The sequence below is a fragment of the Bombus bifarius genome, unplaced genomic scaffold (assembly GCF_011952205.1).
Source record: "Bombus bifarius isolate JDL3187 unplaced genomic scaffold, Bbif_JDL3187 scf7180000008258, whole genome shotgun sequence".
NCBI classification, from domain to species: domain Eukaryota; kingdom Metazoa; phylum Arthropoda; class Insecta; order Hymenoptera; family Apidae; genus Bombus; species Bombus bifarius.
The window spans coordinates 145,683-162,425 of record NW_022884545.1 but is presented as its reverse complement, the minus strand read 5'-3'; the positions used below and the strand labels follow the sequence as shown (position 1 = coordinate 162,425).

The 16,743-nt window shown below is 29.5% G+C and overlaps 1 long non-coding RNA gene across 1 annotated transcript in view; it reads right to left on the bottom strand.

Moving 5' to 3' along the window:
- LOC117211847 overlaps positions 1–15,833 on the bottom strand; it is a 163,839-nt gene extending 148,006 nt beyond the window's left edge. The window contains exon 1 of the long non-coding RNA XR_004488362.1: positions 15,174–15,833. This is a non-coding gene — a long non-coding RNA (uncharacterized LOC117211847). The remainder of the gene's footprint in view (positions 1–15,173) is intronic.
- Positions 15,834–16,743: the final 910 nt, after the last annotated feature.

The window sequence follows — 16,743 nt, the reverse complement described above, 5'->3', positions numbered from 1 at the left end:
TGTGACTTTTATTCGTAAAATAACAAAACTAAAACACGTATATATATAAATTAAGAACTTTTAATTGATAAGAATAAAGGTCTTGCACTTTTAAATGGTTTTAAATGAGTGTTCCATTTTGCCAGACTTGAGCGAAGCGGATATTGCTAGATTTCCGAAAAATCTTATTTCCCTTCGTAGCCAAATACTTTTCTTAACAAAGTGTTTAATTGTTCTAGCCTAAGGCCTACTTAAAACTCCTATTGAAACCCTATGGTTCTATTGCCTTCTGATTTTTTGTAATTACAATTCAAAGTTACGTGTTCCATTACACCCCACTTTGCCCTACTTCCTTCATTTCTTTCGTCAAAGTACTCATATAGGATTCGAATCTGTCGCATACATAAAAAGACCAATTAATTATCCCAAGCAGAATAACGAATAAATTTATTTGTGAATAACGTTATTTGCAAATAAATTATAGGATTCTATTTGAGAAATAGATTACCTTCAAATAATATATTTGCCAAATATTTAATTATTCCACGTAATAACAAAAGATAAACAAAAATAAATAATTGTTTTTCGTTTATGTGCAATATATTCATTGGCATGAAATGCTTACCTTAGGGACAACTGCGTATTGGAATATTTCATTAGATCAACCAACGTGAAAGATAAGAAATTCAAGAAAGAATATATACACTAGACTTTTATTATATCTACTAGTTCTATTATAATATTCGATTCAAATTCGAACGTTTTAATGTTTAATATAATTTAATTTAATGTTTTATCGTTCAAGTATTTCACTATCTGAATGTTTTACGATTCAAACATTTCTATATTAAACTCTTTCGCTTCTCAAACATTTTACTCTATTCGATCTATCATGTGCATGCTATATTGATATACGTTAGTAGCTTATGCATAATGCTAGAGATAATGCCAACTTTTTGCTTCTTAAAACAATCTCAGTTTTTCTCCGCTTTTTTCCATCGTTGAATCGTAGTTCACAGGAATTATGCAATTCATTGAATTACAGCATAACTTTCCGCATTCGAACATCTAACATCCCAATGTTCTATTATTTGAACAATGTTTCCTTTATCATTTTAGCATGACATTGGCTTTACGTTCCAATATCGCCACCTATTGTATAGTAGTATAAAAATAGAAATATACAATACTAATTACTAAAACAGAAAATATAATACTTCAGTAGCTAAAAAATGCTAAGTATATGGCAAGAGTCGCGAAAATATACGACGTTGGAGGAATATTCTCGCTTCGAAACATTTACGTTAGTAGAAGAGACACTTACATAACATAATCTAGTAATAAAATAGCATTCAACGCAAATGAATTATATTAAAATATTTACATTACTTTCATACAAAATTCATAATCTTCTTCAATTCATTAAAGGAATCAGAATAATTGACAAAATAACATTAACAGTATACAACATTCGATCCTGTTGCTAATAATCATGCAATTGACCCGATGTTAGTATTTAATTAAATAAAAGAATTTCATAAATAAATGAAGAATATTACAGTTACGTTATGTCTAACTTATCTCATGTTAAAATCTCAAACTAAACACATATTAACTAATATTTAGAAAATTAAATTAAGATAAAAGAAAGAAAAGGAAAATACCACTGTAATAAATATTAACAATTTGTTATGCCTCTTTGAATTTTCCAAAGATTCTTTTTTATTAATCTTAAGATTTCATTATGGCAATAATAGAACATTTATGTGTTATTACGAAGGTAACTTGTTATTAGTACACCTGTTAGAAGTTTAAAATAGAACTTTAAAATATTATCGATCGATTATTCAATACACATATTGAAATATCCATAACATTTTTATCTGAAGTCAGTTAATTCACAGCAAGTATCTTCAATTTCTTACTTATAGCATGTACATATCGTTACACAATCGAAATTACGTTAACCTTGCACGGTGCATCAATCTTGGCTACGTCTTAGAATGTAAATTGCGTTTCTTCTATCCTAGAACATCCTCGAGGCTAATGGGAAAAAAGAACGGTACGAGACACTAAACCAGTCGGACTATCGTTGAGATCGAGAGATGTAAGACGAGTCGTTTAAAGCAATAGCTTCGAATTGTTCAGAAACCTTATAGAATATGGAAGATCATTAGATTTAAGTATGTTGCAGATCTTTTGGAAGTTATAATGAAGTATTTAATGCTAGAAGATTTGCGATTTTATTACAATATGGTGAGAATAACAAAAGACATTCATTACCTTATTTCTTCCTTCCTTACTTTTGTTTGGCTCAATATAATAAACCGTTTTTCTTGATTTGATAATTATCAGCGAATTATGAACTTATTGCCTCCCCCGTTACGTATCGCTTTAATATTACTCTTTGAAAATCTGTCTATTATATCTGATGGCTTAAGATGCATTTTATCAGTCTTTTAGTGCACTCGCTGGTTACATTATTAAGTTAAATAATTATTTTTTATAATAGTGATGAAACACACACGAACAGTAAAGTGTATAAATTTAATCATTTTCAAGAAGATCTATCAACAATCGAAGATACAAATATCTTTAATCAACAAACATCTGAAATTCGAATCAATACACGTAACATTCGAAGATATATTTATTTGTTATATGTATGTAGCTTTATTTATTATATGTGTCAGTAACTACAAAATTTAATGAAATTGAAGAATATTTCATATATTATTTTATAGACAATGTATTATAGAAATAACGTTAGTATCTATATTTGATAATTAAAAAATTTTTTTAAATTGAATAAACCAAAACGTATCTAATGGGATTCGAGTTCCATTTTGTACTATTCAACATCAATTTCAGTTTGTCGCATTGTGGAAAAGCACAATATAAGATATATAGTTCAGCAGTTGTAACTCTGAGTTAATTATATCCACACATATACTTAAGAAATTGGTATATTGCATTGTTCAGATTAATAAGATTTACAGAGGAAAGGAAAAGATCTGTGAATATACATTTTCTGAGACAGAAAACAATTCATAGAAAAGTACAAAAACTCAAAACCGAGACTACAATATATAAGCTATATAAAAATATTAATTTCAGGAATAAAACTGTATTATTAATTATAAAATCTGTATTTGTTTATAACATAATTTGCAATTATTTTCGTAAAAATGATCCCAAAATAGTTTAAAACAGTCGTAATATCTATTAGGTTGCCCGGAAAGTGTCTTTCTTTCGCACACGTGTTTTTTACAACAGTGCACCTTCATACAAACGTGAAACCAAGTCCGTGAAATGTTGCGGTATTTATCTCAACAGAACAAAATGGATCGTACGTACTCATAAAACGAAAGAAACTTTTCGGACAACCTAATACTTAAACCTAACTAACGTAACGCAAATTTTTTATCTAGTCTCACAAAAATGAAAGAAACATTGAATGTTATAAAAAAATACAAGTTGTAAATTTCCAAGTAACACTTTTTATTTACTGACAGTACAGTTAACACAAGATCCACTTACAATTCCCCATTCTACTCCTGCATCCACTGAACAGACTCAAAGGAACGACAGAGACTAAAAAAAGAATGAAGAAAATAAAGGCATGGTGGCTTGTTATACGAGTAACAAAGGAGAACAATACCTTGCAATCGATGAAATACCCTCAAAGAAGTAATCTACATCGTCGCACTTGACTGAATGAAGCAAAGAACATTGAATTGTGCGCTTTATTTATTCCTTCTAGCGTGGAAAGCGCGAAATAAGTTGGTAATAGGGGCGAAGAAAAATGTCAGGTCGATTTAATCGAGCTTACACCAAATCGTCTATACGATCTTCCTTTAAATACCAAACGTTCAGTAATTTTAAGACGTGAAGGAGGTTCTCCAACGATGAATTCTTGATAAATCGACCACTTTAAAAAAGCACCATGTTTCTTACGAGGAAAACAATGTTCCAAGCTATCTAAACAAGTTCCGTAAAACGAATTTTCGTTAAATAAAAGTTACTATTATATTTTATTTCATGATAGTGCCAGACAAAGTGACAGACAAAAATATATATATAGCTGGAGTATACTATGTTATTAAATATATCCAAATATATATATCTAACTGTATATTATAGAGACTCTTTCGATAATGAATAAAAATAACAAATGTCAATTAAATTATTTGGTATTATAATTTATATTGTATTTATGTAGTATAATTATGAGACAAGATTCACATAATTGTAACATTGTGTTGAGACAGAACATCTGAACATATTTAGTAATATGGAAAATATTTCTCCTTTTATTCCTGCGATAAACGAATTGCACAGATATTTCTGTCCCTCGTTGTATGTGTATTCCATTAAACAGAAATAAAAGTATTTAATACGGTAAGGTTTATGCTTTGAGAAGCTTAGATATCCACAATGATTATAATATTGTTCAGAATACTAAACAGAATACTAAACTATACGGTATTACAAGAAAAAATAGGCAAAATTATATCTTTTTTGATTGTGAAATAAAAGCATTAATTATTCTAATTAATTAATTAATCTAAGTATTAGTCGAATGTGGAGAAATTTATTCTTTCCAAATCAAATTTAAATAATGTAGCGAAATCAGTCCTTGCACTGAATATTTTCTGTTCATCTATTTTAATCAACGAATAACTCAGTCTGCTGAATATTGGGGTTAATGCACTTTTGCTCTCAATGTGTCATATGTACAGTGACTCACAAAAATACTTGAACACTTACCACGAAAATTGTTATCAATATATTATGTGTAATGACACTTTTTGAAATTTCATTAGCGTGATGAAATGTGACTGTCATGATTATACTGGTAAAATTTGAAACCAATTCGAAAATATATGTAAGAAATGCATGCTATTTACTACATATATACGAATACTCGTCTCAGAAAAGATTAGTGCATAGTATGAACAGTTGTTGTAAACATACATTTATTTCTGAAAATACTCCCAAAAGATCCAAAATATCTTATTCATATAATGGATAATTGACTTTTTGAATAGACCGTATACGTGCAATGAATATCATGCTCATGTAAATTTTCAGCTTTCTTTAGAAATTGACTATTGACATTCATGTTATCTTATTACGATGTTAATAAAATTTCAAAATATCTCATATAATACACATAATATATTCGTAAAAGATGTCTATAGCGTAATATAAGCCGCACGTTTGGCACATGCAGGTACATTTGGAATATTTACAAAAATAATTAAGTTGCTAAAACTTGGAATTTACTTGGGAAGTTTTACCATTTGTCGCTACTACATCGTAACATAACTTGTTTATAGACTTCGAATAATAAATAACGTACATATGTAGATGCTAAAAGTAATATATTATGAGTAGTGTGTTACAAATAAACAAATTTAAGCAAATTTTATACATTTTTTATCATTTAATTTCCTCTTAGATTTATGAAGATAATTAAAAGTCCATAGCATTTTAGATAATAAACGATGTGAATATCAAAACATAACTAACCGTATTTGCTTATACTTAAAATTTTTACCTCTAACACTTATTATATAATATTTTCAGTCTTCAATAATTGAGAAAGTTGAAATTAATCCTAAGAAATATAGAATACGACACACAAATATTTTACTCATAAATCCTTCTCTTTCCAAATCAAAAGGTACCATATTAAACAAATTAGAGTCACATCAAAGCTATTTATTGCAGTAATTATTGTGGACAATATAATAGAACATATTGTTAGTATTCTATTTATTAGTATTTCAGTAGCAATTTTTGTAACATAATATTACCAATTAATTTTAGAAGCATTGTGTAAATTTTCATTGCAGACTCAGATAAAAAAGTAGTAAAAAGATACATTCACATTTTCCCTTGCGATTTCAACCAGTTGCAATATTTTCAAGACTCTGTTACGTGCCATCCAGTAAACTAATTCGTCTAATTTCTGAAAAGTACTCAGGTCGTTTAGTCCAATGTTAGAAAGTTTATTGTCTCAGAGAGTGTCCGAATATTAATGTCGATCACTGTATTCATAACGTGTTACATAATAAATTCAGAAGAGATTGGATCATTGTAAAAAATTCATTGTTTGTGCGGATCATCAAATGTGACGGGAAATTTAACAGCTCTAATGTACTTGATCGACTGATGCGCAAATATCGTGTCACACATGGAAAATAATTTCGATTTAGAGACGGTCACAGCTAAAAGGTTAACGATGATACGCAACAGGACACTTCGACTGCCGCATTACGGGCTGCAAAAGAAATATAGAACAGGTGCGCTCGAACAAATGGCCGAGAACGCTTATTCCAGTTGTCACGCGAAACAGTATCGCATCGTGTGATACGATCTTATTTGCTAAACAGAATTTTCCTGAGTCCACTCGGTAAACAAAATTGTTTGCCGACACGACACCGAATCAATGTCATCATTTTTCGCTATTAGGATGGCATCGGTCGACGATGTGACTTGTGAGATAGTCCGACGCCACCTGCTGACGTACGGAATATGAATGGGAAAAGGGATTATGGTACCATGAGATTACAGAATCATCAAACCAGGGAGACTACAATAAGGCATATTCTGAGATCATGAGATTATAACAGGGCTTCCCAACCATCTCATAAATGTATACCACTAAAACCAAAACCACAACAAATTTCAGTGTTACTAAGGAAGATATATCTTGTATGTAGGAATTGAAGACTATACATTTAATTGGGTTACCGTCATATATTTGTTACTCATGTCATATATTTTTATTTCGTTTCTAATAAAATAATTGAATACTTGAACTGAACTCTAACATAGTTATTTAATACTGAGACAACCGTACAATGAACATTCATAAACTTTTAGATAACATTTTTATAGCGTATATTTCATAAATTTTATTATCCACATATCACTCAACTATTTCTCATATGCATATCACAGCTTGAAAACTGCTGGTTTATAGGATTACGAGACTATGGGCCTTTTGAATTACAACACTGTAAGACTGTGGAACTTTGGAATTATAAAACTATAAAAAAATAAGGAACTGTAAAATTATGAGACGATGTTGAGCGTAATATTGTAGACTTATGTATGAAATTATACAATAGAACAATGAAATTACGAGATTATGAGATTCTAAAACGAAGCAATTATGGAACCATGAAACTGAAAACTATAAAACAATGGGGTCGTGAAGGTATGAAATTATGAAACCTTAAGGCTATGAGGCTATAAGAATTATGAAGTCATGAAACCGCGAGGCTATGGGGTTTAAGCACAAGATTATGAAATTATGAGATCATGCGTCATTACAATCATAAAGGCTATAAAATTATCGGATTGTGATCTGTAATTAGAATTTGACATTAAATATCCATTATGTAAATACTTAGATAGTAAACAACTTTGAAAAATTCTATACAATGTTTTCATTGTTTACTTGTTGACTCATGATAAAATTAAAATTATAATAATTTGATAATTTTTTGTCATATATTTATATTTTGCTACTCTATTAGTCCTATTTCTTATTTATCTCTGTATTATCATGTACTACCGTTATATACAATCAAAATATTATTTTCTTCCTATCGGGGGTTAAACTTGTTCAATCCCAAATACGCAATTGATATTTTATGAAGCAAATATTATAAAATAATTTTATATTTGAAATTATCAGAATCTCAACGATAAAATAAATTACTAAAATACTTCAGTATTTTTATCGGTAATCGAAACAGTCGTTTTAAAGTCATAAAAACTTAAATACCTCCACCACCAAGTCACAACAATATAATTTAATTTTATAATGGAATAAAAAATTACAGCTGAACATCCTTAATCGGGAACTGAGCAAACTCGTTAATTGAACCGGTAGTATCTCAACGATTTATACGACTCGATTTATATGACTAACCGTTGTATTGATTGAAGAGATTACCTTGATAAAAGAACGTTTGTCCTATTCAAACTGTAAAATATCTGCCATTTTGAATCTCACATTTTTGTTTATTCTACAACATTACTATGAGCTTTTTCTATTGCGAAAACGATTTTTAAAAAGATCCATACAGTATAATGCACAGTATAATAAAGAAATCAAGAATCTTCTATAAGTAATTGCTTCCTCGATTAAACGATTTAAATACCCTTTGCTAATTATTTCTTCACATTTCTATTACTATAAATCTTGACAAATATGACGTATCAATATTATATAATATTGGATCGAACTAGGAAAATAATGTATTAATAATATTAATAATATTGTACTTTTCCACCAACAATACTAGTCCAAAATCATTCCTAGAACACTCAAATATTTTTAAATGTCTTAAAATAATCAACAAGGCGTTTAAGACATATTATAGATGAAAATTTCTGTAGCTTCAATGTTTATTTAAACGATAAACCAAAGCATTTCTATATCAAATACACAATAAACTCTTCAAATTCACTGTTTCGATGACGGAAGATCTAGCGAATAATAGAAACAAATGGAAATCCTTCCCCATGGAACTGCGACATCTACGAAGCTCAAAGTGTAAATATAAACGACGTATACGGTTTCAATGTTCCATAGCAATTTTATTGTTCGAATTCTCGTCGCCCCATAATTTCAGAAGCACTGCGAGGAATGAATCCACGTTTCCAGGCTGAAAAATATGCGCGCGTATGGGTGAGGAACGGGAATTTCCTCTAAAAAGCAAATATCACTGGATTATTTCGAATAAAGCTTCACGCGATTCCGGTTGAACAAATTTCATGCGACTTATTTAGAATGGGATACAATTTGTTTCGTTTAATAACGGTAAAACACGATTCTGATAATGTATTCTACGTATAGAATATCAAACTGATTTTTATTATGCAGAAATATTGAAAAACAAAGGAATGAAACAATATATAAAATACGGTACTTACAACATATATTAACTGAGCTTTAATATTAATTTAACTCGTATTTCATTTTCTATCGATAAATTTATTTGTTAATAAATCATAGGTTTCTTGTATTCTCTAAAAATTACGTTTATTTATATGAATTTTTTGGCGTATTTTATAATCCACTAATAAATATGTTCACCAATAAATTATAGATTTCTCGCATCTGTTGAAAGCTGTGTTTATTCATTCTCATTTTTTTCATATATTTTATTATTAGTCGATAAATTCGTACAATAATAAATATACACGTTAATTTCATTCTGTAAAAATTGTATTTAACTATTGTACTACTGTACATACTTTGTTCCCATTGGGCGAATTAAATGCTTGCATGTCCAGTCGAATATTTTACAGTATATGTACTGTATATCACAAAAAATTCAGCTACTCTGTTCAAATATACACTCAATTTTTCTATCGTAATATAAGAAGAATAAATATATTTGATAAACAGGTATTTATTTATATTTAGCGGTGTCAATTATTAATTTTTCTTGCTTAATTATTAATTATTAATATTATTTGCAAATGAGATGGCCAAATTCTTAATTAAACCCCATAGACATTACTTCTTGGAAACTGTATTAAAATATGGTTGTAAAACAAATTTATAGTTATTACAATTAAAATCTTTCCTTGATCTATTGTCGATATAGATACTTCTAAATCTAAATCTGCTACACCAACAGCAGGTTATCTTTTCTCTTCATATAGCTTTTGGAATTCTATAAAAATGTCGAATGTGACGTTGATCCATGATTTGTTCTAATACACAATCCCTAATATCTTTTCATAATAAAGCAATTAACAAAATTCCGACCATAATGTACTGGGCAAATTTCAAACTTCAAATTGATATGTAATACAAATATTATTTAACGACACTTTATAATCATGAATTCTGAATGATTTACTTATATATTTCTGAAATTGAAAATTTCATATGCAACGAACGCAAAACTACGATGCGATGCGACGCTGTGAGAGGAATAGTAAATCTGCCGAACAATATGAATAGCCTATTAAATTGAGAGCGAATTCAGACAGAATTCAGATTAAAAACTTAATAAATTGTACACGATCTCTATTCACATCAGAAATGTACCAAAGGATGTAAATTGCAAAATTTTTAATTACCGATTTAGATACAAACGAATTTAAATCTTTGATGTTGAGGCAACATTAAAGCCAACTAAAAAATACAGTTGCAACGAAATAAAAATTAAAAAATGTCACCAGAATAACTATGTAAATATTACAAAAAGTGAGTGTAATTGAATAAATCGACATTATAAGAATTTATAATAATATTTCAACTACATGATAATAAAGCATTTCCTTTTCCTTATAAATATTTTTACGACATAATAGAAATCTCAATAGACATCACTTTGTAAATTTCTTGAATAAAAATGCAGATATCGCTTAGTGTCATCAGAAACGCTTCGAACATAGAATGGCAGAACTCGGTAAATCTGGGGAGATAATCGAGAATTAATTGCGTTTCGAAATCTGTCGACGTTGCGAATCCTTTTTCTCCAAGAAATAGAGCAAAATCGATTGCTTCTACTAATAAATCGAGCTTCATTCAATTTGACCTCGTTGAAATTGAACCATTGATCGAGTTTCATTCTCGTATAGTTCTTCCACTTGAAACGTGCGTATTCCTTCTAACTGCATTAACAACTTGAATCAATCTACTTAAAGTCATTGCAACTAGTACTAAAATTCTGTGATTCCAGTGAAATTATTCAGCTCCCTTCGAAATCAAATTCGTTTCATTTTTTAATTAAGAGGATTTTGAATTGACAAAATGAATGAAACTCGATTCTTTACAGAAATCTTGATTGACAACTTTTCATTGACGAAATATCCAATTTTTTCTCTTTTCTACAAAGCGCAGTCAGTAATTCGGTTATTAAATAAAATACGATCTATGGATTTTATTTTCATCGATCTTTTGATTGCAGATTTTCCATTTTTTCTAGAAATTGAATTCAGCTTATGTTTTTCATTTTATATCCTTCAACAAGTTTGTAAAAATGACTTTTCGTGCTTGGTACAAATTATATTTATATATAATAATTCCTCCATATTCTTTTCATTCTTTTGTTCATAATTCGTATACACAAATTATTTAATATTCAAACTTCTACATTTAAAAATTTCAAATCTTATTCAACGGAATAAAATACATATCATATTTATATAATTAATAGTTCCATAATAAGATTTTATTATGTCAACGAAACAAATCGACATCGAAAATTAGCAACTTTACTTTGTACACCTTTGAAAGTGATATTTCTTTATTTATTAGCTTTAAATATTATATGTCTACATAATATTTTCTATTCAGAATCATTTTTCTTTATTGACGAATGTTTCTTCATTCCTGATAGAACATTATTTATATACCCATATATTTAATAAATCGATAGTGATGCATAAAAGCCCTTGGATGAGCATATCTTTGTCAAATGTAATAAAATTTATCAAATATTTATATATTTTCTTTGACACTTCTTTCATTTTCTAATTCTTCTTCCTTTACCTTTTTATTTCGTTTGTTTTATATTTATCGAAGAAGATGTGTGAATTCCCTTAGGCAGAATATTTTCGTATATCATTGCATATTTTTACTTTACATTATTTTTAGTACATCTATATTTACAATAGCAAGACGTCTCCCTCGATTCTCCCTCAATGAAGAGAAATAAATTAAACCTTCCACATTGACTAAGCGATTCGTCGAAGTACCCTCGAAATTTTGCCCTCGACGTGAAAGCATCTCTGCCAGTAGGCAAACCGTTGACCAAAAAGCGTTCGACCATTGGAAAACCGAATGAATGGTTCAGATTCATCGCTTTACCACCGAAACTTGTCTTCACTGTGAACCTATTCCTAAAACCAGCTGAATTCCACATCAGCGACTGAATTACTGGTCAGAACTCGATCACATTTCTCACGGAAAGCTTCCCTAAAACAGCCCAATTCCTCTAATCGGTGTCGATCGATCGAGCAACCTGCGTTCCTCCGTTCCTTAACGCGATAATTAAATCGTGTAAACGATCTCGTCCGTTCTTCATGCCGAATGTTCATAATTTTCGTGTTGAAATTAGCTGTTGGTGCAAACTCTATAAATATCAATACTTGGTAGTTTCAATTAATAATATTGACATTCGTAATTTATGTCAAAATTGCGGTTGATGGTATTTATTTCTGTTAATGTTGACAATTGTGATGAAGATTATAATGCCGTTAATTAGGAGCTAAGAAGACAAACAAAGTACATGCTAAAATAGAACGATTTTTTTAGTGGAATAAAATGCAAAAAAGTATAAGTGCTGTTATAATATATTCTAGCTTTTTAAGGTACTTATATTGTACGAAGGAATAAATATAGCTAAATTGATATATTTTTTAACATTTATATATGATATAATTTTTCCTCTAAAAATGATAGTATTGCTAAACAATACGTTTCATGATATAAGATTTTTTCTTCGTTTTAATTAACCTATAAGATGGATGGATGTACAAAATTAAGCATTAAACTTTAAATTTCGTTAGTTGAAATATTGATATTAGAATAATTATAGTTAGGAATAAATGGAGTAGTAATACTTGTTGAAATGTATATGTGTAAAATATACGAATATTTAACTGTGTATAACTTCTAGAAGGAAATATTTGAAATGTCGGTAAGGAAAATAAATTATAGAAATTTAATTCGTAAATACGTAATTTTGTTAAATATGATCAAATATTTTAAATATATCAAGTTATCCCCATGTATGTACTACAAAACAATTCATGCTATATTTCAAACATTTTTTTTATTCAGATACAGTGTTACTTGCCCAATGGATGTCACAAACTACAATAAATACAATAATTTATTTTATATTATTGGTTGCACAATACAATTTTTAAAGAATTCTAACCGAATATTAAATATTTTATTTCTAAATATATCTAAAAGAAGTGTTACGAAGAACTACGAATAATAATAACACATGAAACGTTTGAGTTATAATACGCTAATGAAAGAAAAACTAATTTATTCGTGAACAAATAACTACTATCTACTTATTCACTCATATCCATACTTGATAAATGTCATACGCCTATTACATTAGAAAATATAAATGTTTCCAAACAGCAATATTATGTAATACATTTCGTTCTTCAAGCGATAATAACAAAATTCAAATATATCTAATATAATCGGATAAAAGATTTTAATAAATCACTAAAAAAAAACCATTGAATCATAAATTTCATGTAGTAGTCGAACAACTATAAAACAAAAAATACATACTTGTAATATATTACATACAAATTCTGAAATACAAAATACATGTAAAACCAAATGATTTTAAGTATATTTCAAGCTTAGATAAATTTGGATGAAACATTGAAAGCCTTGAAGGCAGTAGATTTTAGAAACAAGTTCAAAGTAAATAACGCAAGCTCTATGAATTTGAATGACCTCGTCACAACTTTGAACACAGCGACCGAATGAGGAGAATTTTAGCACGACGAAACTACACATATCTAAACTCTAAATAGTATTCATAATAGAAACGGAAACATCTGGGCTATAAATATCTCAAGCACAATTTTCAATGTCTATGGTATTTTTCGAACTGCACACATGGACAATAAACCACAAAGTTTCATATGATTAAAATGGTTATTTCGACTAACAATTCTAATAATATACAGAATGAATAACGAAAAGGATTTTAAACATTCTAAATAATTTAAGCAAATTAACTGTAAAAATGCTCTGAGTTCAAAATATCCTAATTTGAATATAAATGCTATAAAAATAATAGAGAAGCAATTTATATTATTTAAATTTTACATCAAATAGACAGTAAAACTCCTACTCAGTTAACATAAATCATCGAAGCACTAATAGAGTATGTATTCACAATAAATAACACAAAAGTTAAAATCTTCTGTGTTCTAATTACCATTCACAACATGCTTATTTAATATTTTTGGAATCTTAAGCACAATAACTGATACAAATTTGCCCTAATTAAATAAATCAATGGCCGATTCGTAATACATCACGTAGAAACCTGCAGTTACCCTTCCTGTAGCCAGATATTCTAATCACAACTCTGAACAAGCGCTTCAGCAACCTCTTGATAATAAACACTACACAAATCTAAATCCTAAAAGTCGTAGCTCAAACATCCATATAACATTCAACAACGGATTTTTTGATAATTCAGTTACTTATCAGATAAGAAAATCTCAGATTTTTAGATCATTCTTAACTTAATCTAATCTTTATTTTATCGATGTGATAATTGATTGTTTTTCATTTTTTCTTAGAAATTATGGGGCACTTAAAAAAAGAGATAGTGGTACATCTTTCTGCAAAAGAAAGCGAGATAAAATCAGTATCTACGCAAGATTCATAGATATTTAAAGTATTATGCCTTTTATAGTTATTTTATGGTTTATATATGAAATTAAAGTTTAACTCTATCCACAATTCGTTTCACTAAATATTTTATCACTTATATCACTTTTGCTCTAAGTAGCTCAATTAAACTGAATAAGCATGTACATATTATCTGTTTCCTATTTCAATCTTCTTCACTAAATCCGCGGAAATAGTTTCTTTTGCATGAATCAAATCATTTAGAAATTTCAAAATCTTTCGAGTGAAGGAAAAAAGGAGTCACGTCTGTATAATTATTAAGTACTTATATGGAAATAAAAATTCATTAATCGTGAAATTTATTCTGTTCATAATACTTATCACATTTTTAAATTTTTATTCATATAACGTAATATTATAAATTTCTTATTTCGTTAGTAGCTTAACATATAATTGGATAATCAATAATCAAATATATTATTTGTAGTACATGAAGAAAGCTTCATCGATAAAATTATAAACACGTATTCTAGAATTAAATTTATATGATAAATCAGTGAAAATAATAGTTTTATCGTTGACATTTTTCCTTTCGAAATTTCTAGATTAAATGATGAATGAAAATATTTATCGTTTCCCCCGGGGAATGTTTATATTTATGTATTTCCTTCATATTACTGAGGCGCCCCATAAAAAGTGCAAAAGCTTTCCAATCCGACAGGACTCTCTTGTAATAACATAAAACACTTCAAAACTGTAGTCGCACTACTGTTCTGTAGATAAACACGAGAATGAATTCACTTACTTTCTGATTCCCTTAGAAGAAGAGTAGAAAACACCGGAATGAATGAGAATTCACTTTGTTTCTACACCACTTCACACGCGTCGCTGGTTCACAAAATACCACCGTTCACGAATCCCTGCTTGTCGCGATGTCGGTCGAACATCGCAAACACCGTGGACACTAAACGTCTCATTTCACTACACTCATTCGTTCAAACACCCCTCGAAGACAGCTTCGTAAACCCTTATTATACCGCACCCAACAGATGTTCACCCTTTTTATTCCCCGAGCGAGACACCTGTTTTCCTTTTTCTGCACGGGTTAAAGATGCACGAGACTTGTGGACAGCATGCAGCGAATGTCAACTATATTTGAAACTTTATTTCACGATCTTATCAGAGGATGAAAACTCGAGAGAGTAAAATAAACACACCGATTATTCTTTTCTACGCTTTTTGGACAATTCTTTTGTTTAGATTTGTGTAAAGGGTAGTTTTAAATTGGGAAATTCTGTGGATCGATTTTAAAAGGGGGTTGAACACGAAGGAGACGTAACCGAGTGAAAGACGCGTCGAACGGAAGCACAAACACACACGTGATAGACAAAGCTCCCAGCGTGGCGGGTCGGCCGCGACTGAATCGAGCCAAGTTGACTCGGAACGCGTCGGGCTTGAATGAGCGTGGCTGAGCAACGGAGATGCCCGAAGTGCGCCTGAGAGAGACGAACAGTGCAGCGATTGGGGTTGGAGTGGGGCGACGAAGTGGGGATAGGGTAGTAGAAAGAGGGAGATGGATGGTGATAGAGGCGAGGGATGCAGAGAAAGAAGAAAAGAAAGAGAGGAAGAAAATTTGTAGTGCCGTGCTCATACAAACGAAATATTGTTCACTTATCGGAATCGTTTTACGCAATAACTTGGTAACTTTCGACGTGCGTAATCTTTGTATCAATTATCAGATGTTTGATTTAATGCTTCTAAATCTTATTCTCAATACAAAATTATGATTATTGAAATTTATAAAAAAGATGATGCTTCCTAACAAAATAAAATCTAGACATAATGAAGAGATAAATTCACGCGTAACTGTTTAGAATAACTATAATACGACGGTATTAGTAATATTTACGAATTAAGATGTTCGGAACATCTATCAATACCATAATTTAGAAAACACAGAGAAACAATGATATTAGAATCATTATTTTGTTCCAGATTTTCTTTCTCTGTTGCTTATGCCATCTTCTTATCATAAATAAACTTATAGAAGTCATTTGTTTTGTGAGAATTGGACATTTATTTATTTAATATACTCTCATATACTGTATTGCGTGTAATACTTGTAATTACATTTGCTTATTATATAATAAAATTGAGAAGTTTATAAGAAATTGGATTAATTAGTTTAGTTCTCGAAAGGTTGTATTAAGAAGATTTAGGTTTTAGGTCATAGATTTCTATTACACAAATAATTCCTATAATTTAATAATTTTACAATTTTACATCGAATAGATCAAAATCCTCCTGCACTCGGTTGAACTAATATTATGAGTGAAATTTTGCAAGTCAAAAATTACCAGTAATAGTAAATTTTC